Source organism: Carassius auratus, chromosome 7, assembly GCF_003368295.1.
Source record: "Carassius auratus strain Wakin chromosome 7, ASM336829v1, whole genome shotgun sequence".
NCBI lineage: Eukaryota > Metazoa > Chordata > Actinopteri > Cypriniformes > Cyprinidae > Carassius > Carassius auratus.
The window spans coordinates 19,305,219-19,321,335 of record NC_039249.1 but is presented as its reverse complement, the minus strand read 5'-3'; the positions used below and the strand labels follow the sequence as shown (position 1 = coordinate 19,321,335).

The 16,117-nt window shown below is 37.8% G+C and overlaps 1 protein-coding gene across 1 annotated transcript in view; it reads left to right on the top strand.

The window, feature by feature from the left end:
- The window catches only part of LOC113106186 (cadherin-8-like), an 82,807-nt gene that overhangs the window by 41,599 nt on the left and 25,091 nt on the right, over positions 1-16,117 (top strand). The gene's annotated exons all lie outside the window — the stretch shown is intronic.

Here is a 16,117-nt window from a genome sequence, read left to right as displayed (position 1 = left end):
GAGCATAAAAGTCTGTACCGCAAGGTCATTTGAAAAAGAAACAGATAAGATGGAGAGATCAAACGGTAAATCTCTGCTGCATGGAGTCTTTGTGGTTCTCACAGGGGACTGGCCCATTAAAGCAGGCCTGTGCTCCAGTGAACATCTCCTCCACGTATGAGAAGCACTATCATCTCCCCCCTACTGTCCCAAATAGCTACACTCAAACATTTACAAACTAGTTTTGGTTTGCATGACTTAGTTTTGTTGAAGAATTCAGTTTTTTTTATCTCAATCTTTGGCAGCACTTGGGCTCTTGCAAAAGCTGCGGTGTCACATCAGGCCTTCTGGCTAATTGGAAACACCTATGGTGAAGAGAAACCTTTTTTAAATGCCACACTTGATCAGATACTTAAGAAACCTCATTTATTTTCTTTCTGCTTTTCCTTTCTTTTTTATCCATCATTTATTTTAACAAATCCCTCTAGGTATATGCGTGTGCAGGTGTGTATACTGGTGTATATGAGAGTATGTGTGTTCCTTTTGATGGATTGCTTGTCAGAAGGCACCAGGAGCGCTTCCTTTGGCTGACTGAAACATTTACTCACCAGTCACGTTCGTTGGGTTTGGTCTTACCTTTCAGAAGCTCTCAGCAAATGTGTTAACCCTTCTCACCCAGGCCATTTTGTCTGAGGCTAAAGGTTTGGTTTGTGTGATTCCCTTTTGGCTCCTACTACCAGTCAAGCCATCGTTGCGTCCATATCGTGTGCAATTGTCATGTCAGAGGTGGTGCCGTTACCGTGGCAGGGAGATCAATGCCTCCATACACTCCCATGTCCTCCCCACTCCTTTGACCGTGAAGCTTTTCATCGCTGTCTGACTGTTCTGTGCACACGGTGATAGTTATATGTCAACTTTGATGGTCCCATCATCCTTACAGGAAGTCAGGCACAGCGTTAGCTCATTGCCTCACCTTCACACCATACACACAGAGACACATACACACTCCCATCTGCTCAGTGCCTCCGTTTATCGCCTATCCTTTCCTCTTTTCACTTTTTCTGGTGAGGGGGAGCAGACTTGGCTGGCGTGCTTTGTGATGATCACAATCACTTCGATGTGTCATTTATTCTCCTGAGTGCTCCAATACTTATCTCACTCTAGACACAGCCAAATATGGAGCTGGAATACACCCAGTGCGTCAAGCGTCAATTCTGACAGGCATCATGTCTCACTTGTTGTTACATATTTCCATCCCAGCTAGATAAACGTAATTTTTATTTGACTTGTTTATTGCAAACGGTGCTTGAAACATGGAAAAAAGATTCAACCTCATGATGCCCTCTTGACTTATTGTTGCTCTGAGTGTAACCAGTGTAACTTACTCTGTCTTGTTTCATTTAGTTCTGACTATCTAGGGGACAATTAAATATGTGAAGTGTAGCAATTTGTCTTGAATTTACTTGACAGCATCCTCCAAAAATCCTGCACACATTTCCTAAGAACTAATTAAAATGAATCAATGACATGCCACTTCAAAATGGAAGCATATGTCAAAGCCATCAGCAGCAAGCAAAGGACACTCTTAATTGTTTTGTTCCTGTGGTTCTTGTAAACAGCTTGTCAAGGACTGCACTCAACCATCCATGTTACGCAAGTGCTTTTTTTCTCTTCTCTGCCTCAAATGCCTTTCACAAACACATACTTTACAACCCTTGCCGCCCCGCTGCCACATCAACTCACCCCAGGCTGGTAGCATGTTGCGTTAAGTGTTGGTTGTCTTGCTGTCTCATCAAAGGCCATTAATTGTGGCACCAAAGCGATGGTCACTTATACTACATCAGCCCGAGGCCTCTTTTCCATGTGGGAGCAGATTTCAAAACATTGACAGCCTCTCTGGCCTCTCTTACTGGTCATTTAAACAACTGGTCATTCCTTTAGTTGTCATAAGATGAACAGAATACAGTATTTGGTTAAATCTGATTTAGCCAGTACTTTCACCTTCAAAAAATCAAGTTTTTTGAGTGTGAATGTGAATGAACAGCCGTTATGAGGACAAATCAGGTGGATTGAGCGGTAGATGAGAATATTTTTTATTATTTATAGTCTCCCTCACTAAGCCTGTCAGCAACATTCATGTCCCTTGATAAACAACACAGAGGAAACACCCTTTTCAATTATACCTCCAGCTGTAAATCATGCAGGAATGAGTGGCGGCCTGAAAATTACACCCTTCCATATGACAGGCAGGGGAGCACACACCTTGATATCCTTCTCCTGCTGATAGCTTTTAGCATTTGTAGTAAACGTCCACCTGTATGGACAACGAGACAAGCATTGCTGATATGAGTGTAAATTGGCCTCAATCCAACATGTTTCAGCGGACTCTAGTGGACATTTTGACTTGACTGCTGTACCGTGATTCACAGTTCCGAGCCTAGCCTATTATCCCTGGCTGTTGGTTTAGGCCGCAATTGGTGGAGAATGATGGCTCTTTGATGAGAGCCTTCAAGGCTGGTAATACATGTCTGACCAATGCATTTCAATCAAGAGGGTCAACTTGACTCCCATCGCTCCAGCTGCTAGTACGGGACTGTTATAGCAATGCTCACATTCCAGTTTTGGGTCAAACTGACTCTTTGGTTCTTTATAAACTTTTCCCAGAACTGTGTCCTTTTAAATGGTGTATTAAAATCTAAATAATTGAATAATAATTAACAGGGCTCCAAACTAACACTGATGCCCCGTGTTCTACAGATGGTCGCACTGGCAGGGGGTCCATTAAAATGAAAAATTAAAAGAAACCAGTAATAACAGTCACATTGTTATTGTGTTGCAAGTGCAAATAACAATGATATTGCATAAATGCATATTTATAATTATAGATTTTTGGATGTTGGTCAGTGCAGCATCTTAGCAGTATTAGTAACATGTTTGAGCTGTTCACTACATCCCTGTTTACTATTCTTGTATGAGAATAAAACTTAGTGAATATGTCTAGAGAGAGAGACTTATTTTTAAGAGCAAGAAGGATTATTAGTTATTTATATTTTAAACTAGAGATGCACAAACTGCAAATGTATTGATTGAGAAAAATCAGCACTTTCTAATGCGAAAAAAAAAAAAAATATATATATATATATATATATATATATATATTTTTTTTTTTTTTTTTTTTTTGCATTAGAAAGTGCTGATTTTATATATATATATATATATATATATATCAAAGATAATCTTAAACATCACAGTTCCCCAATGTGGACAGAGTTAAAGATGTTCTTCCACTTTACTTTCAAAATAAAGTGCTCTGTGACTAGAAAAGAGAAATAAATAACACTTAACTGAAAAAGAGTTACTATATATAACAAAACAGATTTCATGTTGAATCATTGACTCACTTGATTTGTTCAAAAATGTGAATTAATTCAGTAACAAAACACTCTGAGACACAAAACAGTTCTGCTGTGGCTTTGATTAGAACTATTTCCATTAGCAAAACTGAGCAAAAACTGTCAATATTGTGTCTAAAATGTAAGGCACTTAATTGTAACTTCTTGTTTATTTGACTTAAAATTACATTGCAGTCGTGTTGAAACATTTTGGTCATGCAACGTTGCGTACCTATAAATTATTATTATATTTTTTTTTTTACTATTGCAGTATGCATCTATAACTCTCTGTGTGTGCTGTTGAGTCTCTCTCACACACTCACTCATGCTTCGCAAGCCTCATCTGACATGAGATAAATACATTATTAGAAGTGTGTAAGTGTGATGTCAAAACAGACCGGCTCAGAATTAACAGACTGACCAGTTCGGGCTAGTCATGTGGTAAATCGGCGAATCTGGTCGACCGATACATCTCTGTTTTAAACTTAAAGTTACATCTTACAGTACTATATCTTTTAGTATGTAATTTTAGTATTTTGGTGCCAAATTCTGAAGCTATTTTTGTTCTGAAAGTTCCAATTGTGCTGCTATTCCAGATACCATGGATTCGGCAGATGACACAGTTAAATAGCTTTCAGCAGGAAGTTGAGTGGTATCATGATGGGATACCCATTTTTCCAGCCACGGCTCCTGCCTAGCTCAGCTGCACACCCAAAACAAGCCCATTTAAGCCGTAGAACCACTCATTATCCCAGATCTCGTTCCCTGACATTGCTTTGAAATGACGGAAGCTATGAAGAATTTCTGTGGATATGGGAAAAGTGCGCCATGGAACATATGCTATTTGAATGTTTAAGGGTCTGTGAGGACTCTGTGTTTATTGATCAGATAGATATTGGCCAGGGGTCCCTATGTTGGCGTTGGGCTGCATTCCAATGCCAACATAGTGCTCAAGTCAAAGACAAGAAACCTCTGAAGACTGGCATGGGCTCTTGCCAGCTTCATCACATTCAGTTTCTGCACTGATAGTATCAGTCTCAGACAGTACGCCTATGGACCTCAAGCAGTCATTCACTGACTGTCTGATGCACACAAAACTGGCGAGCTCTAATCTGATTGGCTGAATTTTCTGGAGTAAGAACAAACAGGTGTTTGTTTGTTTGTTTCCGTCTGGAAACAAAATCATGTTTACAAGATGCCAGGGTCAAAATACAAGTATTTATTTTGTAAACGACAGGGTAGGCTATACAGTACATCTATTTTATTTAATTTTGCCTGTGCTTTCTGAATCATAGTTTGTGTCTGTACCTGTCTATTATAGTGCCTTCATCCATCCACAAACCTCTTCCTAAATTATTATCTGCTTTACATATAGGTCAGGTAATTTTTGTCAGTAAACAAGGGAATAGGACTGGACTGATGGGTCTTGCTGTGTTGCATAAGATGGTTGGTTATCATTTATTTAAAAACAATTGAAACTTAAATTGTTTTTATGAAACTTATCATTTCTGGTGTACACTTAAATTGGTGTACTAGAGCCGAGTTTAGCCTTTGTGCAAAAACATAATTTATATCTCATTTTATTGAATTATTTAACCATAGCAAGATAGACTTGGGGATGTGGGAGTTGGGGGGGGGGGGGGGCAAAAAGAGGGGAGGGGGTTCCTAACATGTCTGATGAATGAAGCTGTCCTTCAGTCTGCTGGTCATGGCCTGGAGACTCCGCAGTCTCCTCCCTGATGGCAGCAGACTGGAGAAGCTGTGTGATGGGAGAGTGGGATCACCTGTGATGCAGAGGGATTTATGGATGAGATGGGTTCCATAAATGTCCTGAAGGGATTGAAGAGAGATACTGCATTAAAGTGATGCGCTGCAGGTGCCATACCACACAGTGATGCAGCTCGTCAGGATGCTCTCGATGTTGCCACTTTAGAAGGTGCACATGATGGGGGCTGGACCTCTGGCTCTTCTCGGTTTGTGGAGGAGATGCTACTGTGCTTTCTTGGCCAGTGCTGTGGTGTTGTCAGTCCAAGAGATGTCATCTTGGATGTGCACACCCAGGAACTTGGTGCTGCTCACTCTCTCCACAGTTGTACCGTTGATGGTCAGAGGAACATGTTGAATGTGCACTCTCAAGAAGTCAACAACAATCTCCTTCATCTTCTCCACATTCAGAGAGAGACTGTTGTCACTGTACCACTTGGCCAGGAGGCTCACCTCGCTTCTGTAGTTTGTGTCATCTGCAAACTTAATTAAGAGCTTGGAGTTGTGTGACGGTGTGCAGCCATGTGTCAGCAGAGTGAATAGGAAGGGACTCAGCACACATCCTTGGGGGGCCCCAGTGTTCAGTGTGATGGTGCTGGATGTGTTGCTGCTGAACCATACTGCCTGAGGTCTTCCAGTCAGAAAGTCCAACAGCCAGCTGCACAGCGAAGCTGGACCAGTCTGTTAATGAGCTTTTGAGGGATGATTGTGTTGAATGCTGAACTGTAGTTTATGAACAGCATTCTGACATATTAATCTTTTTTTCTCTATATGTGTGAGTGCTGAGTGGACAGCAGTGGCAGTGGAATCATCAGTCGAGCGGTTCGACCGATATGCAAACTGGAAGGGGTCCTGGGAAGGGGGAGGGCAGACTTGATATGGTGCATGACTAGCCGTTTAAAGCACTTTGTGAGAATAGGAGTACAGTAAGTGCAACTGGATGGTAGTGATTGAAGCAGGATGGAGACAGATTCTTTGGGACTGGAATGATGGTAGTAGCTTTGCAGCATATGGGGACAACAGTCTGACTTAGTGAGATGTTGAAAATGTCTGTGAAGACATCAGTGAGTTCCACTGCACAGTAGTCTTTCAGTACACACCTAGAAATGTTGTCAGGACTTGGAGTTTTGTGTGCGTTGATCCTGCTAAGGGATCTCCTCATGCTGTCCGGGGACAGTGTCATCATCTGGTCACCAGGAGGAAGTATAGTCTTCTGTGCAGTGTTTTGTTTTGTTCCTTAAAGTAAGTGAAGAAAGTGTTCAGCTCATTCAGCAGGGAGATGGTGCTGTCACAGGTCCGTGTTAGGGTCTTGTAATCCATAATGGTCTACATCTCCTGTCACATGATTTTACTGTCTCTGCTGTCACTGAATTGATGGACTATCCTCCTGGAGTACGTTCTCTTAGCCTCAATGATGCCGTGGGATAGGTTGGCCCTATAGCTGTCCTCAGGCCGACCTCATCTCCAGCCTTGAAGGCAGCGTTCCGAGCCTTCAGGAGTCTGTAGACCTCACCTGTCATCCATGGCTTCTGGTTGGCCCAGACAATGTTGGTCTTTGTGACTGTTACATCATCAGTACACTTGGTGTTGTAGGCAGTGACAGTCTCGGAGTACTCTTGGATGTCTGTGGTGTTATTGAAAATTGGCAGCCTGCTTAAACATATTCAGTGGTGTCCAAGCAGTCTTGAAGAGCATCTGACGACCCTTTCCTGCCACACTTGTATTTGTTTGTGAACTGGTTTGGCGACTCACCAATGTGCTGGTAAATTTGATTTAGTGCCTCGTTCCTGTTGCTGTTTTTGGAGCTGGGAGGGATGTATATACCAACGAGCAGTACTGCTGTGTATTCCCTCAGTACATAAAATGGCCGACACTTAATAATTATAAACTCTGCATGGGGTGAGCAGTGTTTTCAGTGAACACAAAACCCAATGATCTCTTACAGTCCTCTGGGTTGAGCATAGTAGTCGGATGTAATCCAGTTTATTGTCCAAAGAGCGTACGATAGCTAGTATGATGGGGGGGATAGCTGGCTTGTGTGGGTTAGCAGTTAGAGAGAGAGAAGCCGCTGTGTGTGGATCTTCTGCCATCTTTGATCATTGCAAGTCATTCTGTTCTGCTGTGGCTTTAAAGGTTATATGTTCTATGCAAAACTTGAGCAAAAACACATCATATTGTGTTTAATATACAACACAATATCAACTTTTATTACTGAACCGTTGAATAAAATCACATTTAAACTCATAATATTTGGAACAAAAAGTACTTGTGTAATACTTCTCTCTCTTTGAAATTCAATATGTAAAAAAAATAAATAAATAACTTATAAAATAATAATTTTTCTGTGTATTCCCATACATAGCCTAAGGTATATGCAACATTTAGTGAAAAATGAAAATTCAGTTGAATAATATACATTTCCCACTTTCTAAACTAGTTATATATATATATATATATATATATATATATATATATATATATATATATATATATATATATAAAATAAAATAAATAAATAAATAAATAAATAAATAAATTTTATGAACCAAATTGATCTGCTATGTTTGACATGTCCAAGCAAAAACTTTAGCAAAATTATCATTTAGATGCCATTTTAAATGCCCTGTTGCCAAGCTCTGCCTTAATATAATGATTGACAGGTTGGGGGGTAATCAGCTCGGAATGCATTTTCCAATTCACCATTGACTTGAGCCTTGTCCACACATACACAGGTATTTTTTTATAAAATAATTTTCTTCTTCCGTTTAAAAGGTGGCGATATATTCTCAACTTTAAAACCATGTTGGCCAATCAGAATCCTGAAAAAAGTTTCCATTAGAGTCAAACCGCATAGAAAAACCTACACTTTTGAAAATACCTGCATTTGTGTGGATAGGGCCTTAAACTACATTATTGCAGGATATTTAATAAAAATGCAATTGAAACGTCTTAAGTGTAAGTGTCAATGCATTTAAGAAAAATAAAAGACATGTAAATCTCCATTTTGGTACACATTTGGCTCAGAATGCAATTTGAAATTCACACTGCATATTGCTACAATTATCACACAGTATCACAATGAAAATGCAGTCTCAAGTGTCCTACCGATTAGGGATCTGCATCTCATGACTCAGGCCGGTACAATATGCATCTCGATGCATAACCAATGATACGAGACTCATTGTCAAATTATTTGGTTCCATAGAGCAAATTTAACATAATCCTAAATCAAGTTCAGTAACTGTGGCAACTTGCTGGGCAACTGCCGGGAAACTGACCTGGGGTGTGTTTCCCGTACAGCGACGTAGCTCGCAGATTAACCACCATAGTACGATGCATCTTTATGAAAATGAACGACCTAGTCAAGACTGTTTCCCGAGACCATCGTACCTGTGTCGCAGATCCATAGTTCAAACTACGTTGGTTTAAGTCGTCGTTCTTCTTCTTCTTCGATCTAATGGCTGACTGGAGACATGAGCACATACCGCCACCTAAAGTAATTTGGTTTTATTTTCTCTTTTCTTCGACTCGAATTATGCTTTTGAAATGACGTTAGATTCGAGTAATAACGAATCAGTCATTTGTTCTGCAATACATTATACACACACAGAGTTAAAAATGTGCTCTTTTCTGATCCCAATGTCAATAATTTCAGATAAATATTATTTTTTATGTAATATTGATAGGCTAGTTAACCACAATTGAAAAAAGATGGGTTTTGAAAAACTGACGTAGGCTACTGTTGTGGATTGCTTATTTTGTTCAATCTTTCCTATTTATGTCTTCTTGCCATTCTGATGTGTTAATGAAAATGACACGAAAACCCCGATATTCAATGCTTGAAATTGCTGTTCTTTTCGACAAGGTGGTGGAAAATAGTAAAGTCCAGCTATTTTCTAAGCTGAAAAATAGCATTACAAATGCGGACAAAAATAAAATCTGGGCAGAAATCATTCAAAAAATAAACGATGCTAGGTATGGATATGGACAAAGCCCAGACAAAGTCAGGAATAAGTGGAGGGACTTCGCAAGTGTGACAAAACAGAGGGCTGTGGCACGTAAGAGGGAAGCAAACAAGACTGATGGGGTATTAGTTCAGTTCCTCCTGTCCCTACAGAGGAAGAGACAGTTTTGGCCATCCTGGGGCCTGTTGCAATGGAAGGATCCTTGGAGATATGGATACACGTTCATCAACCAGGCCTTTGCCTTCAAAGTCCAGGCCTCCAACATCAGGCCCTCTCCAGTCTGGCCCTTCAACATCATGCTTCATATCTTCAGAGGGCAATAAGAAGAAACCATGTTTTTAATTTAATTTGTTAGCTACACTGCATTATTATGCTGTTGGAAATTTATGAAGGTGGAGGGTGATGGCCTAATGGGTGGGTGATGGAAGCATACATGACTCTTTTGTCTGGGCCACTTCTGCAGTTTGCAGGTGGTTGAAGAGGGTGCATGGCTTTGGTAATTGCTGGCTGCTGGAGACATGTCCTCTTCGCCCATACATCCTGTCACCTGTGTAGCATCCAGCCACCACTGCAGCTTAAACCATTTGTTTAATCTGACATAAATTTTGTTAAATATTTGGTTTATTTGCTGATACGTATTAAATGAACACTTAAAAACATTTAAAAAATCTCTCTCTCTCTCTCTCTCTCTCTCTCTCTCTCTCTCTCTCTCTCTCTCTCTCTCTCTCTATATATATATATATATATATATATATATATATATATATATATATATATATATATATATATATATAAATGTATGTATTCACACACTAACATATTTGTAGAGAGTATTCTATATTCTTATTCAGTAAAAACAACAGAATCACTCACTTATTTATACATTTTTTATAAATTAATAATCAATTTACTATAAAAATACTATAATTTGAGTGTTAACATTTTATATAAGTGTAAACCTCTAACACACTGTTTTACCAATATTGTTAAATGAGACATATGTATTTTTGAATGTTTTTAAATTACAATTAAACAAAGATAACTCACTTGACAGACTCACTCTTTCTTCGCACAAACGAAACAATGGCTGTGTTCTAATCGGCAGGTATTAATGCTTCCAGAGGGCACTTCAAAGGGAGAAAAATTACGAGGGCCACGCTGCTATATAGTTTCAAACTGAATTTGTAATAATAATAATACAAAGGCAATTTATGTGATAAACTTATACCACAACTTTAAGTCTTTTAAATCACTCAAAGTGGATGGTGAAATCTTCTAAAGGAATAGGGCACAGGGTCGATAACTCTGAATAGAACCCAGCCCACTTGCTGCACAATCAATGACGTCGACACAGCAAACTAACGACAAATTATGCCTCTAACCACAGGTGGAGAGCTGTCGTTCCAACGACACAAGTTTGCGATGCAGTTTGCGAATGTTCATTTGAACTATAGTTTCGGGAAACACCGAATCGTTGAACTACGTTGGTAACGACGGAACTTGCGACCATAGTTGGCTAACGATGCTTTTGGGAAACACACCCCTGGTCTTAAGCAGGTTAACTGTCAGGCTAAGCTAAGCTCCTCTACAGAACAAATATGAACATAATGATATCTAGCCATGCAGCCTTTCTCCCTGGTTTTATTACAGCTGTACCTTTTATACTTTGAAGAACAGACAGCAGAACATTAGAACATTACAATCTAAAACCGCTCTTTATAGAATTAAAATAACTCAATTAAAAGTTAAAATCACTGAATTAAAAATGAAAATACATAATAAAGAAATTGACTGCATTTTAAATGCAATAAGAAAAACAAATAACTAATTTGAGTTGATTGAGTTTGAGTTTGATTTTTTTTTTTTTTTTTTTTTTTATATACCTATTACATGTTAGTTATGCACTGAGAAAAACACAGCATCTCAAATGCATTAAACAGCACAGCTATATTTGCTGTTTGTCATGGTGGATCGATTTAAAGGTCTGATCGCAATTATCGACATTAAGGTCTGCTTAAGAATAAGCATACACAAATTAGTGAGATTGTGTAAATCTAATTTTGTCATTAATGGAACCGCTTTAGCCCCTGTTGATTTGTTAGGTTATTTTAAGTCAGGTTTTGGACACAAACGTTGCTGATATAGAAAAAAAAATATAAAAAAAAAAAAAAAAATTGCACAAGTATTTTTAATATAAGGGCATAACTGGGTTTGAGTTGTTTTTCTGCATCATATTTGTCAACATTCAACTGTATGAAATACATTAAAATATTGTAATTGTGTTATTTTTCATAACTAATTAATTAACATGTTAGCCATAATATATATATAGGTCAGACTTCTGTTTAGTTTAACTACAGTTCAGATTAAGTTTAAAATTTATAATTTACTTTCCCTCATGCCATACTAAATTGTCTCTGTGAAATTTCTTTCATCTGTGGGACATAAAAGATGATATCTTGAGTCTATGTTTGTGCGTGTTTGTCCATACTATCAAAGTCACTGGGATCCGTTGTTGTTTGGTTCCAAATGTTCCAAACATAGTTTGTGAATAAACAACAGTAAATAATGACAGGATTTGTCATTATTGACAAAGTGATTTGAATATTACTTAGCATTAGCCACACAACTACAACTGTGCTTGGCACATCCTCATTTAGTAGCAGTAAACTCCTTAACATGCAAAATTCTAAATATATTATCACGGCTAAAGACCAGATAATGATATATGCATGCTTTGAGCTATATCATGTAGAGACCACAACATGTAAAGACCTTCACTCAATAGAAATAAATGACCTGACAAGTATAATATAATTTTCCTACTTCGAATTGATTCACACCATTCGGTAACTGCTGGCACAGAGTGTGATCGTGCTAAAGATACTGTGGATATGCCAGCGGATAATGATGCCACCGCAGACAGAACCACAGAGAAGCACAGCATGGCCCAGGGCTATAGGAGCAAAAGCACTGAGATGTAAACAGCTTGGAAGTGGCCTGGCCTCGGGACATGCAGTGGCCTGCTCAGGGTGATGCTTTCCCCATATTCCTCAATAGATTCATGAATATACATGAAATCCCAGTCACACAGGGGAGGGTGGCTCGTCTCCGAGTTCATGATTCACTGACACCTATCTAACAAAGACAATCCTGGCCTCCCAAATCTCTGCCATAATGCAGCTGACATTACTGCACTTCAGTGTTTATCCACCACCCACCAAAAGCTTAGTTCATAAGGAGGTTTGGTATTGATTTTCTTTCACTGCATCCATGTATGCAGTAAGTACAAAAAGCAGTTTGCCTTTATTTTTTCATTAGGCCCAGTGCCCTGGTGCAGTGTTACAAGCATGCAGTTGACATTTCTCTAGACACAAATATGATTGTTATGGCTGTTCTGTTTGAGACCTCCGAACAACTCCCATGACTGGAATGGCAATGAAGCACTCTTGATTTCCCAAATGCGATGGAAGAAATGTCATCATATTTAGATTATTGTGCTGCAGAAATGCATCAAGCAAGCTAGGTATCATCTCTGACTGGGTCATCCCGATCACCAGACTTTATAGGTTTGTCAGGGACCCTTATGAAGTTTCGTACTACTACTACTACTTTTTAAAAAACATTTTAGTCTTATCTTTCATAGCACCATTGACGTTTTGAAATCAAGTTGCAGTCATGTCCACCACCCAAGGGTGTCACCAACCTGTACACACAACTCTCTGACTTTTCAGTGCAGTACATTGCAAGGACGGGCTAATCTGTAGTGATTTGGAGCTCAGCCAGTGGAAGCCTCCTCTAATCCCTCATTCTTTTTTATCAGAGGAGGGGAGGCAAATTTCACTTCTGCACAAGAGGGGAAAAGGAGCTATTTCATGCCTCACTGACTCCACTGTTTTTTTAGAATGGTTGTCTTCTCTCTCTTTTTTTTAGCACTTATTTTATATGCTGCATAGCTGCATTCTGTGAAAAACTTGCTGTATGTGTGTTTTTTTTTTTTTTTTTGCTGGTAGAGGTGGGGAGATACTGTAAAGACACCTTTGCCAATTAGCACATTGGCCCATAGTTGTCCTGTGTTAACACCGTTGCTCTTTCCTGTAAAAGGAAGTCATTAAACGTATTAATGCAGCATTCACCCGTTTATATGCATTGCAAAGTAAAAGCATTCATTACAAAATTCCATTACATTGTTTTCAGCTGGCCTCCTACTCACAGCAAAACAGAACGTGGGTCGCCTCCGCCGCTTTACAGTGGTAAAACATATTAAAGACTGTACGTGCCTGTTCGGGAGGTGCTCTTGATGTTCATACTTTGAGGTTTTAAACAGCTGTCCACAGGGCTTGAAAATGAAAATAAAATAATTTAATTGATTCACTCTGAGCAGAATTGATATATTGATGTCTCTGTACCTGTGTTCCTCTGTACTATTACCATTCCGAAACAGTTTCGAGAAGACATACCTGCTAATAATGATATTTTGTAAAAACATTTTATTCTTTGCCTATAAAAAGATCATAATTAGAGTAATAATAATAATAATAATAATAATTATAATAATAATAATAATAATAATATAGTTGTGTTTGTGTGTTAGTTGTGTTACAGTGTTTTTTTTGTTTGTTTTTTTTTTTACTAAAAAAAAAAAAAAAACTTAATCTGCTGCGCTTAGTCACAGCCAATACAACATAATCTTATAAATATTTATTTATTTATTTATTTATTTATTTATTTTAAGATTAAAATGTAGCATTGCATAAAACATGCTACTTGTAGACTAAATAAAATAAAATAATAATGAATAATAAAAAAATAAAAACTAGCATTGGCTAGGCTAATGTGCACTTTATTAGTATATTCCATTCAGAAATACTGTCGGCTACAATGCTGGTAAAGCAAAATGTTTACAGACAATATAAACAGTTATTATTTCCTCTCCACAACAAATCCTCTAAAGTTAAGGCTATGCATTTAGCCTATAAATAATGTAAATCCAAAAATAATCTAATTTAAGGTGAAACGGATACCTCTCTCATTCGGCAGAAATCGAAATGTTTACATATTTGTGACGTATTTGGATGTTAAAATATTATGTATTATATAGCACAGTCAGGTGGTGGTCCTGTCAAAATTTAGTTTGTTTCCGGTTTTTGTTTTCATTCCTTGAACCGGTTCAGAGACCTGGCTGTCCGATACATACTGTAGTAGCAAGAGGAAGAGACAACTGCGATATCAATCAGTTTCCAGCGCTCCACAAGTCAACAGTAATGTCTTTATTAATCTCTCTGCCTCTAAGGCAGCTTTGAGAGGAAACACTGAGTAAATAAAGAGAAATATTTCCAGTCCTAGATAAAGATAAAGGGATTGCTTTTTATCTAAACATGAATCAGCTGTCTTATGCAAAAGGGAACCATAGAGTACCTCCCCCTGGGCCGTAAGGAGAAAGAGATCATATACCGTTAGCAGCGTTTGGGATTGAGATAAGGAGACTATTGTGCCATCCGCATACACATGCATTTTGAGAACACAAACACTGATATTCATGGGTAATGTAATTAAAGCGTTTGATAGCACAGTGCAGTATGTCAAGACCCTGCTGAGTGAAAGGAAGTAGTGTGTGTCAAGTAACAGATATCCTGCAGGGTGAATCGCTCATATTTCACTGGTCATGTTTCACACGTATCGCCCGCATGCGTACGCACTCAAGGACATAAAATAACAGTTATCAGTCATCGAGGACACCTCATCCAATGTGGATCTTAATGTGTCTGACACACAGTTTCTGACACATACATCTCTATCCACTGGCAGAAGTTGTCACATGGACCCTACAAAGTCATCATTTTAGTTTGAGTGTTTATTTCAGTTATCATCCATTATATGAAAATATTTATCATTTCGGTGTTGGTGACATATTGTAGCAAATTAAATTATTTAAATGTCCACTATGTAACTTGTTTTGCTCAGAAATTATATATTGTATATAATAAGCAAATACATGATGAATCCCTCTTTCAAACAATGTTTTTCTCCTGCCCTGAGTCACTGTGGTACAGTATGAATATAATAATTGTTTATATTAGGATTATTTTAGACTTGTCATGCCCATAAATAGAGAGAAATAGTCTGGCTACAGTCTTCATCAGAAAAATGCATGTAGTTCTGTTTATTAACTGCTAGAGCGCCAACAGTTACATAGTGTACCTTTAATTATTTGCATTGTATATAGATGTTGTTTTTTACACATTTTTTTGGAATGATAGGATCCCATTATTGTCTGTTAGTTTACGCTTTAGATAAAAAAAGTAAACAGTGGAAAAAGCTTTATTACATTTTAGATTAAACAAAACAAAAAAGTAAACTGTGGGAAAAGCTTTATTGCGTCAATATTTAATTTCACAAACCTTGTAAATCCAGCTGTTCTGATCTACTGAAGTGGGCATTGTAGCCTGCATAAAATGTGTGTTCTCTGTCCATGCAAATTGGATGTGGACATGATTGACAATATTTAAGTCTTTGATGTCCAACTATGCTGCACTATATCTAGTTGTCTGTTATTGTATTTTCATGCCATATTCACTATGGATTGTATATTAATTAGCGTATGCAGGTCATTTTTTGGGGAAAATATGGCTCCAAGTGCACATACTTAAAAGATTTCTGCAGGTTTAACCTGGTAAAAAAAAAAAAAAAATAAAAAAAAAATTATATGCTAATTTGTGTTGCTTTCTTCCTTTTTAGTGTTTTTTTTTTTTTTTTTTTTTTGTGGATAATAATAATAACAATAATAGGATTACAAAATTGTTGCTATGTAATATATATATATATATATATATATATATATATATATATATATATATATATATATATATATATATATATATATACCATTTAATATACAACTATATAAATTAATTTCATACTTGTCAATTTGTTTATACAAAATTTTATACTGCATAATATCGGCTAAACTGCTCCCTGAGATATCAGTATCTGTTGTCAAATAATCCTTGACCTCAA